The sequence below is a fragment of the Triturus cristatus genome, chromosome 3_2, assembly GCF_964204655.1.
Source record: "Triturus cristatus chromosome 3_2, aTriCri1.1, whole genome shotgun sequence".
NCBI classification, from domain to species: Eukaryota; Metazoa; Chordata; class Amphibia; order Caudata; family Salamandridae; genus Triturus; species Triturus cristatus.
In genome coordinates this window covers 80,492,986-80,514,210 of record NC_140584.1, presented here as the reverse complement: position 1 = coordinate 80,514,210, position 21,225 = coordinate 80,492,986, and positions in this window count along the sequence as shown.

The window sequence follows — 21,225 nt, the reverse complement described above, 5'->3', positions numbered from 1 at the left end:
TCCTTCTAACTCAGGCAGCAGGGCATCAGAGCAGCAGAGCAGCATGGCAGCAGTACAGTCCTTTGTGCAGCAGAGCAGTCCTTCTTCTTAGTCTTTCACAGGTCCACAAGTGATCTAATATTTATACCTGGTGACCACTTTGAAGTGGTTTCTCCCTATGGAGGGGTCCTGCCTCCATGGTCTCATTCTGTTGGAGATACAATAGGCTAGTGTGAAGTCCTTTGAGTGTGAGCTGAGCCAGCGCCTTTGAAGTGCAAGTGTGGTAGGTGCCAGCTCCAACCCTCCAATCAAGTCAGAGGGGCCCCCTCCTGCCACCATCCAGACCCTCTATTGTGATGCTGTCTAGGAGGAATACACATAGGCTAACTACCAACTACATTTAGTCATGTGACCCAGGAATAGGCTGCAGGCACCAAATGAATAGGACAAGAACATGCCAACTTTCTAACAGTGCTGTGCAAACAAATGATGAACGGAATTCTGAACAAATCAAACATTCACCCCCAGTCATAGATCTGGGTCAAATCCATCGCTCTTTAGCTCACTCCACCACCCCAGTTTGGACCCAGCCATATGCAAATCAGTCTTGACCCTGCTCCTCCTGGGAAAAGTCCAGCCCGAACTGCCAAGCCAGCTCCTTCCTGGACCGGAAACAAATATTTGATTTATTCAGCATGCCAGCCATCATTTGTTGCCACAGCAACTTTCTAGAAGTAGCATTATCAGAATTAAGACTTAAAATCTGACGTTATCATTAATGAAGATTTTAAATTACAATTCTTCAGACACCAAACTTGAACTTTCTACCTCCTCCCATTCAAAAGTTAGTACTTATTACATGTAATGAGGTAACCAAATGTTATCATATGGGAGAGATAGGCCTTTTAATAGTGAAAAACACATTTGTGAGTTGTTCAATACTAGGACATATAAAACTTAAAAGTACATTCTCAACTTTTAAAATACAATGCACCCTGCCCTATAGGCTGCTTAGAGCTTCCCTAGGGGTGACGTATACATTAAAAAAGGCTTAGGCCTGCCATAAGGTTTATTTTGCCAGGTTGAAATGGCAGTTTAAAACTGCACACACAGGTTGCAGTGGAAGGCCCGAGACATGTTTTAAATGTTACTTTAGTGGGTGTCATAAGGAGAGCAGCAGGCCCAGTAGTAGCACTGGGTATATGGTACACCAGTTTACTAGGGAACTTTTAAGTAAATGAAATATGTCAATCAGGTGTAACCCAATTTTACTGGTTAGAAGTGCTAAGGCCAACAAAAACAAAATAAGGAGGAATGAAGGCAAAGCGTTTGGGGATTACTCTGCAGAGAGGGCCAGGTTCAACAGTCAATCTTATGATAGATCGGGCCAGAGGAATATTTATCTTTCAGCATTAGATGAGTGTATGTTTGATGCATCAATCACCCCTTATTACGGCTGCGCTTTGCAATGCATGGGGGGCTATTTTAGTACTAAAATGTATACTCATTGCAACTGTTACGGGAAAAGCGACAGTTGACGCTACTTAATGTTTAAGACCCAACCCCCCCCAAACGCATACATCCGGCGTGTACTAACTGAACAACTCAAGGGGGTGGACAGGGACGTGGTGGTATGCGGAGACTTCAATTTAGTCTGGGACTCTACCTTGGACAGAGTAATCCGATATTTAAAAATATGGGGGCAATTTCGGCGCATCTTAAGAGAGACATTGAAGGATGGGGCCTGGTGGATGCTTGGCGGTACAAACATCCAGACATCAGGGACTACTCCTACTATTCACATGCACACACTTCCTATTCGCACATTGATTACGCTTTCGTCATGCCATCTCTCCTTACATGCCTGCGCTCAGTGGAACTCTATGACATCTCTGATCATGCGCATCTTGAACTCACATGGGAGGATCGAACTTACCGCCCAGCCTGCCTGCCCCGATGGCAAATGCCTTTGCATCTGTTGCAAGACCCGTTGGATGTGGAGGAGATACAGAGGAGTATCAAGGAATACTTTCACTTTAACGCCTCCCCCGAGTTCCCTCTGCACACTCTGTGGGATGGGCTCAAACCAACGGTCCGGGGCACAATAACTTTCATTGCCATTGCCAGAGGGAGGGAAGCGAAACTGGTAGAATACAAACTCACTTCAGAGATCAAGCTGCTAGAGCGTAGGGACAAAGAGGCCCCAAGCCAACGTATCAAAAGACAATTATCTCTGCTGCATGGTCAGTTGCATGCACATCGCACGGTAGAGGCAGAGCGGGTCCTGCTGGCCCTGCAGCAGAAATACTATGAGGGGGGGAGACAAGGTGGGCAGGCTGCTGGCTCGTAAATTTCGACAGCGCCAGGTGAAAGCACACATTGCCAAAATCCAGACAGGTGATGCCACGTGGGCAATGGCAGAAAATGATAAAGCGGAGGCGTTCCGTGATTATAATCAGCGGCTATACTCCCAGGAAGACCCCTCTCCCATGAGACTCCACTCCTACCTTTCTGATTATGAGTGGGAGCCCCTGTCCATGCATCAAGCGCCCCTCTTAGACAGCCCCATTATGACGGAGGAATTAGGTGCAGCCGTCAAGAGTCTCCCCCTAGGTAAAGCCCCAGGCCCGGATGGGGTCCTTGTAAATTTTTACCACGCCTTCTTCCCACAGTTGCAGGAACACCTCCTGCGCCTGTATAATTCTTTCACGAGCGACACAGGCCTCACCCCCACCATGGCTATGGCTGAGATCACCCTTATCCCTAAGGCAGGCAAGGACCCGGCGCAGTTCTTCTTACCACCTGATAGCCTTGCTCAACACTGATGCCAAGATTTTTACTAAAATATTAGCCATGGGCCTCGAGCCCTACCTCCCTGGCCTCATCAACCCCGACCAGGTGGGGTTTATCCGTCACCTGCAGGGCGCAGAGAATGTTTGTTGCATAGCACACCTTGTCGAAAAAGTACAACACTTGAACATCCCTACATGCCTCCTCTGGCTCGATGCAGAGAAGGCATTCAACCAGGTTGACTGGTCCTATCTCCGCGCCGTGTTGAGTAAAATAGGCCTTGGACGGGAGTTCATCTCGAAGATCATGGCATTGTATGTGGCCCCAACAGCCAAATGGACGGGCTACGCGGCCGATATCACTACATCGGGGCACCCGATAGGGGAGCCCACTCTTGCCCCTCCTTTTCATGTTAGCAGTAGAGCCCTTGGCCATACGGGTGAGGGAGCTAGAGGGGATTAAGGGCTTAACCTTAGGAGGCCAAATCTATAAGATCAACCTATTCGCTGATGACCTCCTGCTCACGCTGATGCAGCCTGAACTTTCGGTCCCGTACGTGGTCGAAAACCTGCAGACCTTTGAAGCCATCTCCAGCTTCAAAATCAATCTCTCTAAATCATTTGTTCTAAACATCAATATTCCAGTCTCCGAGGCCAGATTGCTTCAAGGGCTGACCTCCGTCCAATGGACGGTGGACTCCATCAAGTACTTAGGGATCCAGATTACCCCCGCACTCGCCTCCTGGTCCCATAAAATTTGGGAAATCCTTTGCCACTCAGTGCTAGCCGACCTTCAGTGATGGAAACCCCTCCATATCTCATGGCTGTTATGCATCAACATTATTAAAATTAATATTCCGCTGCGGGTTCTATATTTGTTTCAGATGCTGCCAACCCCAATTCCACAGGTGGACATTCGGCACCTCCAGGGAGACTTGCGCGCCTATGTGTGGAACGGGAGGCGACCACGGGTGGCAAATTCACTTCTGATGCGCCCGTGAGATAGAGGAGGTCTGGCATGCCAAAACCTACAGGAATACTATTGGGCAGCACATCTGAGATACGTCTCCATGTGGGTAGTGCAGGAGAGTGGGAAGCATTGGTTTCACATGGAGCATGCAGTGGCGTGCTGGCCATTGTGGGACCTTGCTTGGTTGCCTAAACACGCCCGACCCCGAAGTGCATATGTTGTGACGCCCACCAAAACAATCCTTGAAATATGGGACAAAATAGCGGTCAAAAAGGGACTGACCACGTTTCCGTCCCCAAACACCCTTATTGCGTACAACCCTGAATTCCGTCTGGGCTTACCAAAGCAGGCTTTTGGTGGATGGAGCGACGGGGAGTGCTGGACGATTCGCAACTTATTTATAGGGGATGACATCAAGACATTCGATGCCTGCAGGTCCGAATTTACGCTACCTGAGAACCCTGCTGCGGCGACGCACCCTTTTACCCTATTCGAAAAACTGGTGCGGGCCTTTGAGGGCACTTGGGGACTAATCTCCAAAATCAGGTGCTACAACACTCGACCCTGGTGCGCACCCACTGCTACCAGACCGCCTGTCAGGACGCAACCCCGGGAGGACTCTCTCCGAAGCAGTGGGACAAACTATGGCAAGACATCCCCAAAACATATCGCAGCCTTGCCTCCCATGAAACTGCATACAAGCCAATGCTCTAATGGTACTATACGCTTTCCCGCCTTGCCACCATATACTGCACAGTTTCCAATTTCTGCTGGAGATGTGGGAAGTAGGAAGGCACTCTTTATCACATATGGTGGTCATGCCTGGTGATAGCCACCTTTTGCAAGGAGGTCCTGCGACACATTAAGGGCGTTGTGGGGTACCCGATCCCATCTTTGCAACATGTGGCAGTCTTAGGTATACGCCCCTCTACCCTAGAGACAATGACCGGGGCGGACAGGGCCCTTATCAGCCATTTACTATTAGTAGTGCGACAGCTCATAGCGTCCGCATGGAAACAAACTTTGCCCCCCTCTATAGCTCAGTGGTTCGTCAGAGTGTGGCACATACTGGCAATGGAGAGACTCTCTCATAACATAGCGAACACTGAAAAGAAATTCCAACGCATCTGGCAGCCACTGATATTCTATTTAATGCACATAGAATTCACTTGCTTTGGCCACTCAAAGCTGAGGGCCCTGCAGCTTTTCCCAAGCGATTGAAAGCTGTTGATGCCCTGCCTTCATGGTTGTTGACCACTCTCCCCCCCCACACATTTTCCTGCTTGGAACACGCGAGACACCCCACACCATATGCCACACCACTACCTGTACAGTTTCTACTTCATCATCGTTGTTGTTTTCTTTTCTTTCCTAATGCCACCCTGGCCTTGAAACCACCCACGCACACGAACGTGTAGGACATCAGACACAACGGGAAAACAAGTACTGCAAGGGTCACTTAGGAACAGACACCCCTGCGGGGTCACGTCCACACTCCCCGAACCCCCACATATGGTTGTACCTCCCTGGGCTCCCTGATCATTGAACTAACATGCTACTGTTTATGTTATATTGCTCCACACTCCACTTGGCTAGAAGACCCTCCTACAGCCTGTTTTGTTTTTGTGCAATATTTAACATGACGCAGCCTGCTCAAAGTGGTTGTAGGCGGCTTGCTGTGTATTCACATGCTGGTTATACTGATGTTCTTGTAAGCTTCTACGCTGCCGGCCTGACCAGGGTTGAGGCGCCATGCTGTGTTTAACATTGATTGTCTCCAATAAAGGTTTTTGAAAATCAAAAAATGTACACTCCAGCATTACACGTTTTGTCTCATTCAATCCATACTGTTATACATGCATGCCATACATTAAACAATGTATTTACTGCTGCTGACATTTTTTAGTTCATTTGTCATGACTCAATAGTAAACCTAGTATTAACATGCCCTCCTAAATGCTTTTGTGTATCAAATTTGACAGCCATCTTTGGGTCAGACTGTTAAAATGTGCTCAATAAACCCCATTTAGGAATTGCACTTGTAAGATGTGCATGTATTAATATGTCCCCACATAATCAGAACATCAATACCACAATCACCAATATCACACCAACACCTTGCCACCATCAACACCACCAAGACCATCACTACTGGCATCACCAGCAATACCTCCCTCATAAACAATACCGCTAATATCACCACCTTCCCCATTGCAGCCAGCACAGTACCATCACTAGTAATACCACTACTCCAAATGCCACTGATACATCCAAACCCACTACACCACCAATAGCACAATATGGCCACAAATCAAGTTTATTATTCCAGTTAATTAAAACTATAACAATTTCAGAATAAAATAATATAAAATCATACAATTTATAATGTCATTAAATTAGAAAGGCCAAGTGTTAACTAATGTAAGATGGCCCATTAAAAAGGTTCATTGTTTAAAAAAGTGCAATATTTGTGCATTGTTTGTGCAAATACGCAAAGCCAGTGTGAAGTTGAATTCGATCTACAGATCACTTATTTGTGAAACTGCAATATTTGTGCAAATATGCCGTGGCACTGAGAAGATTTAAGTTCATCGACGGTCTGACTCAGTCCCAGTAACATCAATTAAGGTTTTATACTGATGCATTTGTGAAAAAATGATGCAATATTTATGGAAATATGGCGTGTCAATATAAGCTTATGTTAACCCAGTTTATTCATAGCTAGTGCAGTTTTAGTTGAAAGGTTGATCCGTGTAGATCTTTTCTAATTGGGCGAGTCTGTTTAGCAGGGGTAACTCCTTATCCAGAGATTTCAGTTTGGACCCTGGCCAGAAATTTAAAAGTTTTCAGTTTAATTGCGTGCCCTCCAGGTTGAGACATGCTGTTATAGACTCCATGCATGGTATCATTCCTCTTTCGATAAAGCTTCTTTTTAGGAAATGTAAGCAGTTTTTGCAAAGTTTAAGACACATGCAAATCCAATGAATGAAATCTTCTTTCTCCCCTTTGCAGAGTCTACATGAAGTGGTACCAGAGTATTTCCACATTAGTTGATTTGCTAATATAGGTAAGATTCCCATGCGCAGAGTCAACACAAGGAGATGATGGACGGAGCGCTGAAACTTTTCAGACACTCACCCCCAGTCACAGATCTGGGTTCAATCCATCATTATTGTTTAGCTCACTTTACCAACCCAGTTCAGACCCAGCTATATGCAAATAAGTTTTGACCCTGTGCCTCATAGGAACAGTCCAGCCCTAACTGCCAAGCCTGGGCTTCATGAACCGGAAACAAGCATCCTGAGACCGGTTTCTGTGTAACACCCTGCATCAGCCAGGCTAGCTTTTATCATGTCAGCATGCTATGTATGTTGGGTAGGGAATATCACGGTAGGGTGCAGATGTCAAGGTGTTGTAGTATTTGATTGTCATCCATGCATGTGAGCCGGAGTTGAGTTTGATTTTGTCTTCTAGACAGGATTGAAACTTTACGGCCCAATTTTTTGCCTTTTTAAAGACATCGTATGGGACTCCTACAGCTCACAGTTCAGTAAGACTTCCTTTGTTAATGGAGGCCTTCAACTACTTATAATATTCCGAGTACTGATTCCCTCAGGAGGCTGACCATACGGGCACTATTCAATGAGAAGTCTTGATCTCGGCTCATCTTATATCAGCTGCTTTCTGTTATTGCTCCTCTAGCCACAATTTGCTTCCTGACCCCAAACTCAAGCTGTATTTGTGCTGGCGAGGAGCATTGAGGCAGACCACTTTCACTTGAAGGTGCTTGTCTGTGCTTTATCCAAAATTGCAGTGTCTAGCCCTCTCAAGGTCACACTGTCACATGCAATGGTTGGAAGCAGCTTGGCAGAGATGACTGTTAAGAGAGGTTGGAAAGACTGGGGGAGTATTTACAAGCCCCTTGCACCGCCGGCACATCACATTTCCCATTTTAAAAGTGACGCACCAGCGGCGCAATGAGCTTGTAAATAAGCCCCCGGGTTTTTGCCAAGGTGGTAAAGGCATGGATGAGTACATTAATCTTCTTCACCATGTATTTTTTATGCTGGCTGAAATTTCCTCTAGAATCTAGGTTACAGACTGTAATTGAGTAAGGTTTAGGAAAATCGTAGCAGCCTGTCCCTGTTACTTACCAATAGACATCCTTTTTGTCATGCTCACCTCTAGATGGTTCATTCCATCATTCTGTGCCAGTACATTGACCGATATGTGTAGGCCCACTTTGGTTGAGCTAAGTAGGGCAATGTCATCTGTGTATGTTAGATGGGTGAGGCAAAGGGTGTCACAGGAGTGGGGTGCGAGTTTTCCTGGTTCAGCGATGATGATAGATCCGGTATAACAACTTTAAAAAAGTGTGGGGATAGGAAACATTCTTGCTTGAGACATTGGTGAGTTTGAATCTTCTTGGAAATTCTAGTGCCGTCCCCAATTTTTACATGGATCAAGTTTCAGTATACAACCGTTGGATAGCTTACAGCAGGTTGTCTGAGAGACCCAAGCACTTCAGCATTTGGTTTACACCATGGAAAGCTGCTTTAAAATCAATAAAGCAGAAGTGTAACTTTTTCCTGGCCTCCTTAGACTGTTCAATCAAAAAGGTGGTTGTGAGAATGTTAGTTTTTGTACCTATTGGACTTGGCCCTTTTTGGCTAAATTTCCCTAAACTTTTTGCTTTCCCCCTGGACCTTTTTTCTGACATGGTGTTGCCAACTTAGATACTTTGGGCACTTTGCCACTTTTAATCAGTGTATAAACGGTAATTGGTTGTCCATGATTGGTATGTTTGCCTTACTAGTAAAGTCCCTAGTAAAGTGCACTATGTGTGCCAGGGCTGGTAATGCAACTGCCACTAGTGGGCCTGCAGCACTAATTGTGCCACCCACACAAGTAGCTTTAAAGAGGGAACTCAGGCCTGCCACTGCAGTGGCTGTGTGCAGTTCCTTAAACTGCCATGTTGTTCTGACAAGTGCACCCACTTGCCAGACCTTACCCTTCCCTTTCTATGCACATCAGACACCCCTATGGTAGGTGCAAGGTACCCTCTGGGCAGGGTGCACTGCATGTGAAAGGTAGGACATGTATTAAGGTGTGTACCATGTCCTGAAAGTGGAATAATCTCCATTTCGTTTTTCACTGTGGAAGGCCATCTTGCCCAAAGGATAGAATGGGGAGGCTGTGTAATATGTTTTCCAGCCTACCTTCCCAAAGGCGTAAGATGGAGAGGTGACGTTTAGTGTGCCTGAACTCACAATGTAATAACACATCTTTTTATGAAGGTGGTTTTTCCATTGTGTGTTTAGAAGCCACTCTTTTAGAAGTAGCTGGGTTTTTGTGCTCTAACGTTTCTGTGTGTCTCTGCCTGGTTGTGGATTGACTGTCTGGATTTGAAAGTGATAGGATCTGGGGAATGTCTTGACCCAAGGGAGGAGGTGAGACAGCAAGAGGCTGACCTGCATCTGGAGTGCAGGGGGAGGAGTAGCCTCTAGAGGTGAAGAGGCATGGGTTGCTGCCATAAAACAATGGTCCAATCTCCTGCTGAGTGATTGAGAATCCAGACCCCCACTAATCAAAGGAAGAAGGTGTCACTGGCAGGGAGGCACCCAGAACTGGTTTAAAGAGGGGTCAGTGCCCCCCTAAACACAAAGACTTCAAAGACATTTAGGGGTATAACTGTGAGAGCTGAAGCCCCTGAACTTTGGAGAAATAGATTGATCATGATTGAACAAGACTGAAGCTACTTTGTGGTCAAGAGGAATCTTTGCCAAGGAAGAAACAACTGAAGAGACTGAAGGAAAGGACTGACCCTTGCTGTGTGTTCTGAGGCTGGCCTGCAGTTTGCTGTTTTAACCAAGGAGAGGCTAAAGGGACTTTACTGTGTGCTGTGTTCCCCCTGCTTGAAAGGACTTTGCTGTGTGCTGTGTCTGGAAGTAACTTATCCCCAAGGCCCGAGGTGAGCTGGCTTCCTGTTGCGGAAACTCAGGAACACAAAAGTTTCCAAGTGAATCTCAGCGACGCTGTGTGCGTGTGCTTTGTGCAGCCTGAGACCTTTGCGAGGCTTGCCTTGTTCACGTGCACACCCAGAGTCCAAGTGAGTCTCAGCAATGCTGTGAGCATGTGCTTTTTGCAGCCCTTGACCTTCGTGATGATTGCCTTGTTATCGTGCACCCGGATTTCAAGTGAGTCTCAGTGGAGCTGTGTGTGTGTGCTTCGTGCAGCCTGAGACCTTCTTGAGGAGTGCCCGGCGATCGTGCACCCGAAGTTCAAGTGAGTCTCAGCGACACTGTGTGCGTGTGCCCTGTTGCAGCCTGAGATCTTCGTAGCATCAGTGGCCCAGACCGGCAGCTCCTGAGGAGCTGAGCTGCCGGCCCGAGCCCGCCATTGCCAGAGTGGGACCTCGAACCAACCTCGCCGAGGGAGGGCCCGAGACCCACTGCCTGGAATTCACAAAGATTGCATCGGAGGCCCAAGTCGCTGGAAGAGGAGAGGAGAGCGAGGTCGCACCCCCCAGGTAATGTGTGTAGACGCCCTTGGGTGGTGTGCAGGCTCGGAGGGAGACGCTCTTGGCCTCTTGGATTTCTGCAGCGCGAGCCTCTGCTTCGGCTCGTATCGCGGCCCGTACTTGCCAAAGGAGTGGCAGTACCGGGGCCGGAGTGCGGAGCTGCACTTTTTGATTACACCATACCCGTGTGGGGGCAACTGTTGACAAAGGCTGACTGCGAGTCAGCACGAGTGGCGGAGAGACCGCCTAAGGCACCGTGATCGGTGCTGGAGTGTAATAAGCATTGCATTATTTCTGCATAATGAACTACCTCAGTGGTTCCCAAACTTTTGACTCCTGAGGACCCCTATTGAGTCACCACTGGAAGCCGGGGACCCCCAAGCAATTTGTAGGATTTAAATTTCAAACATTAAATCAGTCATTCGAAAAAAATAAACAAACGTGTGCACTCAAAACAAATACTCAAATTATTAAGGATTTTAGGGGCATATTTACAAGTCCCTATCGCATGGGAACGTCACTTTTTGCGATGTTCCTGTGGCAATAGGGGCTTTGCCTTATTTACAAGGCAGCGTTAAGCAACTTATTGTGGCTTAACGCTGCCTTGTAAATAAGGTCCCCTTTCACGCAATGCTTAGCATGAAAAAGGTGGGCAGTGGGAGTTGCAGTGGGCGTTTCACTCCAACACCCATTGATTTTGACGCTGCCCTCTATTTACAAGGTCAGCTTAAATAGGAGACAGCACCAAAATTAAGACCATGAAAAACCTGGTCTTAACTTGGCGAAATGAGGAGAAGTGCCTTATTTCTCCTCGTTTTTGCTTGTTCCAACAGAAAAAGCAAAACACCTTTGATTGTTTATGTTCAGGATGGTGACCCTTCCTGCACATAAACAATCTTTAATAAAAATGACGTTTTGTAACTTCCATGTGTGCTGCATTAGGCAGCACACATAGAAGTGACAAAAAGGCATTACAAAATTGTTCATGTGCAGGAAGTGGGAACATAGCAGCATCAGGATAATGATAGACTGGGAATAAACATATGTTGCTAACTTTTACCATGCAGTTTGCAAGCAGCTCTTTGACAGTTTATAGGACACTGTGCTAGATTACGATTTTCCCTTATGAATTGCACAGTGACAAAAGAATCTCTGTGACAAAATCAGTAGCCCACTGACCTATGCACATAAAATACTGTTTTTAAAATGCATTGTACACGTTCTTTGCAGTAGGCATATTAACCCTCTGTGTCACATTAGATAAGTCAAAGCTGCCACTAGACAAAACTTTCCTCGCTCTCCAGCAGGTACATTAATCACTGGCATTTTCTTGACACTTTTATAGTTGCTCGAAAACTGCTAATTTTACAAGGAACTTTGCAGTGCTTTTAAAACTGCTGCCTGCGGACCCCCTGGGAATGTGCCACGGACCCCTGGGGGTCCTCGGACCCCAGTTTGGGAAACACTGAACTACCTGATTGTCGTATTACACATTGCATTATTTCTGCATAACGAACTACCTGATTGTCGTATTGCGCATTGCATTGTTTCTGCATAACGAACTACCTGATTAGTGTATTACGCATTGCATTATTCCTTCATAACGAACTACCTGGTTAGTGTATTACGCATTGCATTATTTCTGCATAACGAAGTACCCGATTGTTGCGTTACGCATTGCATTATTTTTACATTGCAAAGTGCCTGTTTCTAGCATTACGAACTGCATAACATTGCATTAGGACTGCAGTGGAACGTTTAGAAGTGCTCATTAATATCTCAACTGACATGAGTGGTCACTGTCTGTTGTGTATATTTTTTGTGTATCCATCAGATGAGTACTTTGGGGATAGGCCCTCCTGATATGATCACTAAAAAGCAAATAGGAGTGGTATGTGGAAGGTTTAAGATATGGCACTTTATCAGATGCTCAGTACCACAGCCACCAAGACCATACCACCAATTATGCCACCATCAGCACCACCAAGGCCACTGCCACGTACCCTACCAAAACAACCATTGCCAATGTCACTAATACCAACAACAGTACTGCACAGCTAACACCACCACGAAGATCACACTAAACAATAACACTGATAACATTAACACCAATAGCACCCCAATACAAAAAAATACCCTGATGACCACCTATGGCATGCTACCACTACCATGTATCCCATGCTAGTGCCACTACATATACCACCACTAATTCCACAGCCATCAATACTACCACAACCAATGACACCAGTATCAACACCATGAAGATCACCAATATCCCAGTAAGAAAACCACTACAACTGCCACTACTACCTACTCCAATACCAATGCCAGAACCAATACCACCAATAATAGTACCATCAATACTACCACTGGTATCATGCATTCACCACTGTCATATAAATAACACTATCACACAACATAGTCACCAAAGCATGACCACTAATACAACTACCACCGATAGCACTATGACCAAGTTCACCACCAACATCACATCATCACCAATACCACATCAAGTATATCACCATGACTGATACCACCACAAGTAATACTTCTTACATCAACTACAATACCAACACCAACATTAATAGTTTGACTAATACTATCATAAAAACAAGCATTTGCAATGCAATAGGTCTCGCATTTGCGAGAGTTTGAGCTATTGGCATTGTAAATGACAATGCTTTTAATTATGTGTTTTGAAAACGTGCAAGCGGTGCTTATAGTCCTTGCTTACGAGAAGCAAGGCTGGCAGTAACCGCATCTTTTACTGACAGCCTTGCTTCTATAAGTACAAAGTGCGTATTTACACACCGTTTGCAAGATTTCAAAAACACATAAATAAAAGGCGTTGTCATTTACAATGCCAATAGCTCAAACTCCCGCAAATGTGAGACCTATTGCATTGCAAATGCTTGTTAGTTGTGATTCCACAGACTCTATTGATGAAGGAGGTGTGCATGTTATCCTGCATGTGGTTTTGTCAGTCCTTTACATTCTTCCTTCAATTCATCTTCATAGATTTGGTTTTCTAATTGGAAGAACAAAACATTCTGTAATACTTTGCTCTCTCAATATTAGAAAAGAAGTGCTCACTGGTCACAACTTGCTGTGTCAGTGAGGTGGCTAAGTGAATCAATGAAGCCATTGGTTATGGGCCTCAGCTTGGAGAGCCATACAATCAAAGGGGAAATATGGGCTCATTTTAAACATAAGCCCGCAAACTGTGTCTAGAATCCCATTGCTCTTCATGTAACTTGAAATCCACAGAATTGTTATCAACGGAATGAAAAGCAGTAAAAAAAAGATGTGGTCCTAAATATTTAGAAGGGAATATTCCTACTAACTCCACATATATGTACCTTGATGATATATATATTAATATATATATAGATATCTTCAAGGGACATAGGTTTAGACTTAGGGGTAGTAAATCTATGCTTCCCTGTATGCACTTACCTTGCGAAATGTTGTTCCTCTATATTTAAGTTTTTATGATATTAAGAAATCACAATATCACCTACTCGATATTCCAGGCTACAATCAGTAAAAAACACACCCCTACAACATCTATTCCTTTTGTGTGGGTGCACAGACTCAGATAAATACACACAGAGACACATATTCAGATACATTCACACCGATACACACACAACACAAGCACACACAGGCTGAGATACATGAACACATACAACACACACATGCATACACACACTAAAATACATGTGCACAAACACAATCAGATAAAAGCACACACACAGAGACGCAGATACATGCATACAGACACAACACACACAGTCTCAGATACATTAACATACACATAAACACACACACACACACACACACACACACACACACGCGCGCGCATACGCACAGAACACACACACCTGACAGTCGTGCCCTGTAATTGGTCTGCGTCTTTCTTAGGTGGACCCCAGGTAAGACTGCAATGCACGTAAAATCAGAAACTCAATTAACTGTGGGGTAGTTGTCCACAAGTCAACAGCTACACGTCCTTGAGCATATAAAAGCACGCCATTGGCTCACACAAAACGACTACTGATTCAGGGAATAAGCCCTCAAGGCGGAATAAGGGACGTGCAAGAGTAAAGCAGACACACTTTAACTGCTGACTACTTCCTCGAATCATATTTAGTTTAATAGCTGTGACACTGTTGTGCTTTGAAATACCGTTGAGGAGTGTTGAAAATTTTGTTTACACATTATTATCAAATATATCACGCTAATGCTGTTCTGCATACGTCTTCAGACATTTCCAATCGGTGCACATTCAAGCAAATGCTCAACTTTAACAGCTCCTGGAAGCTTGCCCTGGCATCTGAAGCGCTATGAAAATTAATAAGGCAGTAACTATTGGTAGTTATAGATTCTTTTTTTCTGAAGGAGGCGTTTGTTTTAGTTGCTCCTGTGTCAGTGGTATGGGGGAGAATAGTGTATAATTTACCGTCAAATATGTAAAGCAAAGTGCTGGGGGGTATCTTATTGGAATGGGACATATGCAGCCACACTTCGTATGCAGTTTTCCCCAACAGTTATTCTACGAATAATGAGGTGAGGTTTGAAAACACACATACACTGAGGTTTACACACACACACAAACTTAGGTTTACACATACAAACACACACACTGAGGTTTATACAGACACGCACGCACACACGCGCACACAATGAATAATGAGGTTTGAAACATACACATTCATCACACACACATGCACAGACACACAAACACACACAATGAATAATGAGGTTTGAAAGACACACACATCACAAAAAACACACAGGCATACACACAAGCACACAAGCGCAGACACAATAATAATGAGGTTTCAAACACACACGAAGATACAATGAATAATGAGGTTTGAAACACACACACACACTACTCAAAAACACACAGGCACAAACGCACATACACAATGAATAATGAGGTTTGAAACACACACAAGCACACACATACAAACACACACGCAGACACAATGAACAATGAGGTTTGAAACGCACAAACCCACGCACACACACACTATTTCTATCTCCCCAATGGAATTGTCAGGTGTCCGAGGACGACGGAGGCTTCACAGGGTTTCCCGCCCAGGCATGAGGTTTGTTGGTCCCTGGGTCGGACAGACCACCGGCAGCCATGGTGCCCTCTCTCTGCTGCCTCGAGCATTGAATGTCCCTTTGCCCCGCTGGTCCGGTAGGTGAAGCGGCACAGAGGGGAACTGAGCTGTACTTGACCCCTGCCTTTATGAGCGCCGCAGTGTTTGCCTAAAACACAATCGGGCCTGACAAGAGAGCCTGCTACCTTGTGACACGGCCCATTCAACAGATAGATGTGTTGCTTTGTTGAAACGTAAACATATATCATTTCAGAAATTAGAATATTCCTTACCTTTGTTGCAGACATATTGCATCATAAACAAAGGTAGATGGCAGGAAACTGATAAACGACATCTTGTCGCTTTAAAGTGATTCACGAAACAAAACGAATATTCAGACACTGTACAGAAAACGAATAGCGACGTGTGCCAACTGTTCTGAAATTGTTTTAAATTCGTTGTCGAATCCGAGCACTAATGTATTTTCCATTACTGTTTCGTAAAATGTAAATTGGTACAACGGCGAGAGAAGGTGCTACTCGAAGGGCTGTTTATTCATATAAAAATACACGCAATGTTTGGTGCGCCCCGGATCTGAAATTCAGCGAAAAAGAGGAAAACAGAGTGCATATTAAGGCAAAACCGTGTCTGTTTTCCTAAAATCAGCCATTTAATAGTGGTGGATGGGGGGGGGGGGGGTGTAAATGGATTCTATGGACACCCCTAGTGCCCAGGCTCCGTGCCAAACCCCCGAAGCGCTTTTGCTGTCATAAGACGTTTCATACCTATATGAGCTGAGACTGCGGGAAATCGGCGAATAAATTCATCCACGTCTCGTACAAAAACACCGCGCTCAAGGACTACAGTTGCAATACTGACTACAACAGCAATGTTGAGATATTTTAGACAAGCACGGTCCGCTTTCACTTTCGTCCCTCGTGAAAGCTTTCTTGTCTTTATGGGGCCATCTGTTTGAAACACATGGCCCCATAAAGATAAGAAAGCTTTCACGACGCACGGAATGCGGATGAGCCCGTCCAAATGGGATGGCTCAGAAAGCCAAGCAACAACGTCACAAGGAGCTCTTTTCCAATGGCTGGCCACCGTTTAGCATAAACGGTGACGCCAGTCAATGGAAAAGAGGGGCGGGGCTTAATGCCCCTTACAGAAATACCCACATCTCATTCAATCTCGCCAGCGAGACTGCGCATGCGCGCAGCCTTACGCTAGCGAGACCTAACCACTAACAATAACCCCATTACACCAGCACCTGTCAATCTCTTGAGAAATGAACATCTAGTAGAAGCCTTCTGACTGCGGGAGGATCTAAGAGCCCACATCTATTCAGGCCTGGCCTGCCATAGGTAAGGACAGCCACTTCTAATAGCCACAATGCCGCTGACACTTTAGAGCACCTAGGCAGATAGTGCCTTCCAGAAGGAAACCCAATGGAGGAAAAAACCTAAAGGCAAATACCGCCAAGGATGGTAGTGAGGCTCCATGAAGATAGGGGCAGCAGAAGAGAGAAACAATGATGACAGGAAAGGCAACTAATTCCAACAAAATGGTACCACAGGACTGGAGAAATCCGGACCTCAGGAGCAGACAGGAGTGAGGAATCACACCAGCAGGGGAGGAAGTGTTGTGATGCAGGAAAGGATGGGAATTCACCCCTTTTATTACTAAAAAATAGGAAATTACCTCACCATAGTAGTGCTGTCATAATGGATTGGGAATCCTCCGTTGAGAAAAGCTGAATTGCCACCATCTCATTTTGGGCTGCCTTTTAAATTAGAATCCTTCCTAGTGGAATCTGGGAAAATGAAGAAAAAGCATGATAGAGGTGCACAATGTGTTTTCTACCCAGGCCCCCACTAGTAGAAGGGAACAGAAGACTACACCATTGTCCAGCCACCGTAAGGGAAGGGAATGTAGCGGTCCGCTGCTGCTTTCAGGGTGCAATAGTATACCCCCCTTTCAAAGCTCCAGGTTTGTCAGGAAATTGCCTAAAAAGGCACTGAACTAGGACTGGGCCATGAACAGTGGAAGCATCCTCCAAAGACCTTTCACTGGGTGGATAACCCTTCCGATGGATCAAGAACTACAGCCTGTTACTAAAGAACTGGGAATCGCAAGTACCTTGGACCTCAAATTCTGGAGGAGAGGAATGGGTTCCCAGATTCCTCTCATTCACTAATATATTGGTGGTCTTGAAAAAATGCAGTGAACAGGATTCCTTAGATAAAGTTTCAATTGAAGTGAATGTAATACAGGGTGCACTTTCCAGGAAAGGGGAACTGAACCATGAAGGTCCCTGGATTAATAAACTAAACAACCTTGAAAGGCCCTTAAAACTGTTGTTTACATTTATTCAGAGATAGGTGAGATGGCAGAAACGTAGAAGAAAGCCAAACCCTGTTCCCAATCCAATAAGCTGGAGACTGAAGCAAATGGGCATCAGTGGATGATTTTATCCTCTTCTTCAAGTCCTGCAGATTAAGAAAAATCTTACGTCTAACAGTTTGAAGATAACTAAAGAAATTAGCAGCAGCAGGAACAGAAAGAGAGCCTGGGCTCTCGATGGGAAAGATCAAGGAGGAAGGCCATACAGATACAAGAATGGCACAGTCTTGGTAGCCACGTGGACAGCCTTTTTGTGAGAGAACCCAGGTTGAGATAGAGAAGTAGACCAATCACTCTGAGTAAAATCACAAAACATCTAAGATAGTGATCAAAGCCAAAATTAAGAAGTTCTCTCTGGCTATTAGTTTGGGAATGGAAGCCAGAGAACAAGGCAACCTCGAACTGAAAGGATTTGCAAAAATGTTTCCAAAAATCGGGAACCATATTGTGGACCTCGATCTGAGAAAATAACATAAAGTAGGCCATGAAGATGAAAGATTTCTTACCTAAAATTCTGTCTCAATGTTTTGGCAGAGGGAAGTTTCTTCAGGGGAGTGAGGTGGGCCATTTTGGAAAAAGACTTAACCATTACCCTAATAACCCAGTTCCCTTCGTATGGAAATAGTGCACTATGAAGTCAGTAGAGACCGTATGCCAGGGTTCAGGTGGAACAATTAGAGGATATAGCAACCCTGAAGGCTGGGTGTGGGAAGTCTTATTATCAGTACACATTGGACAAGAAGTGAAATAAAGTTCAGTGTCCTTTCGAACAGATGAGCACCAAAAACAATAAATTATGATTTCCAGAGTGTATTTGGTTCCACTGTGACCGGCAACTGGGGAGTCATAACACATTTCGAGAATTTCAAGTGGTAAAACCTTGGAAGGAATAGTAAAGCCTTGGCCTTAACAAGAACATGTCTTGCATTTGAATTAGTCCTTTCAAGGATGTTAAATCTTTTGTAGAGATTGTTATATAACTGGATACCACTCTGTCTAGAAAAGATTGAGTCACTCCAATAATTTGCTGTGGAGCCAGGATATTCTGATCAAAGGTGGTCAGAGATTCAGAATATCTGCAAAAAAGAGCATCTACCCAAACATTCTTTGTGCCAGGAATATGGATGATGATAAAATCATATTGGTTGAAAAAATAAGCCCAATGTGTGTGCAGCTATTTCTTCATTTCTTCATTGCATGTTTTGAAGATATTCAACATTTTGATGGTCAGTCCTTATTTCACTGGGTTCCGTAGCTCCCATCAAAAATGTGTTCTTTCAGAGCAATCCATTTTTATGGCTAATAGTCCTCATTTTAAAACTGAGTAATTCCTCAGACAGGATGTGTGAGAGGTAGAAAATGGGGTGCTCAAGTCCATCAGTTTCTCATTGCTGTAGCAGAACCACTCCAACAGCTAGTTTGTGGTGGCAGTTTCAGCAATTAATTTCTTGGTAGGATCTGGTTAGCGCTAAATCTGGGGCTTGAGTGAAGGCTTGTTTTAGTTTAATAATGGCCTCCTCGACTTGAGAGCTCCACTTGAACCCATGATAAAGCATTTCCTTTTTAAAGAATCAGGTTATATTACTGGCTAATGAAGCAAACTTTCCAATAAATTGCTCCTAAAAATTGGCAAAGCCAAGTACATTCTGTGTTTCTTTGATGTTGGAATATGTAGGCCACTCTAAAATGGCAGAAACCTTTCAGTGTTCCATAGAGATTCCAGTATTGTTTAGGCTGAAACATAAATATTCCACTTCAGGTTGATTGAAATCACATTTTACTACCTTGCAAAACTATTGATTTTGACATAGCCGATTGAGTACTTGACTGACATGTTGCTAATGAAGAGATGGATCAGAGGAAAAAACTAAAATGTCACCTGGAAAGACGACAACAAATTGATGAATTATGTCAGCAAAAAATACGATCCAAGTAGCGTTGAAAGATTGCTGGGGCATTGCTCAATCTGAGTGGCATAACTCGGTATTCAAAGTGTCCCAGAGGGGTTTTAAAAGCTATCTTCCATTCATTTCCCTCCTTGATTGGCAAAAGATGATAGTCCTCACAAAGGTCCAATTTGGCGAATATCATAGAGCCTCATACAGATTCTGAAATATCTTTAATTAAAGCTAAGGAGGACTTATCCTTGATGGTTATTTTGTTTAAGTCTCTGAAGTTGATGCAATGTCTTAGTTTGTTAGGTTTTCGAGTAACAAAGAACATAGATCCCCCAGCTGGTGAGGAGGATCAGGTGATGGGAACATTTGAAAAATATTCTTCCAGATATTGTCTCAGGGCCTCCTTTTCTGATTTAGAGAGGGAGAATATTCTCCCAAACAGAACAGTGGCTCCAAATTCAATGGGAATGGCACAATCAAATTCTCAGTGAGGAGGTATCAACGTTTCCTGGGGTTTCTGAAATAGGTCTGAAAGTTCTTGATATTGAGTGGGGTTTTCTTGAAGGAGGTTGATGATGCTAGTCTGCTTTCAGGGTCTTTGAAATTTCCTTAGGAGTTCAGTAATCTTATGTTGCATAGCGAAATTGGTGACAGAACTTGGTAGGGAAAGAGATGGTTCTACTTTCCCAGTTAATGTAAGGATTGCGACGAACATGCCAGAGAATTCCTAAAATCATTTCATGGTTCGTAGAGGCAATAAGATTGAAGGAAACAGTCTCATGATGTTTTCACATGGTTAACTTCAAAGAAATGGTTATCTCCCTAACTGGTCTCAAAACCAACAGTGTTCTGTTAACTGTATGAACCTGTGCTGTAGACTCTTTAGGAAGACAAATAATCCAACTATCTTGAGCCCTTCTGGTGTATAAATATATAACTCACTGGCTTTGCTATCCAGGAGAGCCAGGAGCCTTTTAGTCTTTCTATTAGTAATTTCCAGTAACATAGTGTTGGACTTGGCCCTTTTTGTGCAGGGTCATCCCAGAACGTTTTGCCTTCCTCCTGTATTTTTTCTGACCTGCTATTGGTGGTTTCATGACTCTGGGCACTTTACCACTGCTGATCAGTGCTAAAGTGCATATGCTCTCTTTTGTGAATTGTGTTATGGATTAGTGTCTCCATGATTGGCTATTTGATTTTCTTGTCAGACCCTAGTACAGTGCACTATGTGTGCCCAAGGCCTGTAAATCAAATGCTGCTGGTGGGTTTGCAGCACTGATTGTGCCACCCACAAAAGCAGCTTGCAAAATGTGACTCAGGCCTGTCATTGCAGAGCCTGTTTGCAGTTTGGGACTGCCATGTCGACTTGGCAAGTGTACACCCTTGCCAGTCCCTAAACCTTTCCTTTTCTACATATTAGTCACCCCTGTGTGCAGGGTGCATTGTATGTGAAAGGTAGGACATGCCCTGAGGTGTGTGGCGTGTCCTGGCAGTGAAATACTGCCAACTTCGTTTTTCACTATTGCAAGGCTATCTGTTCCCATAGGTCAGA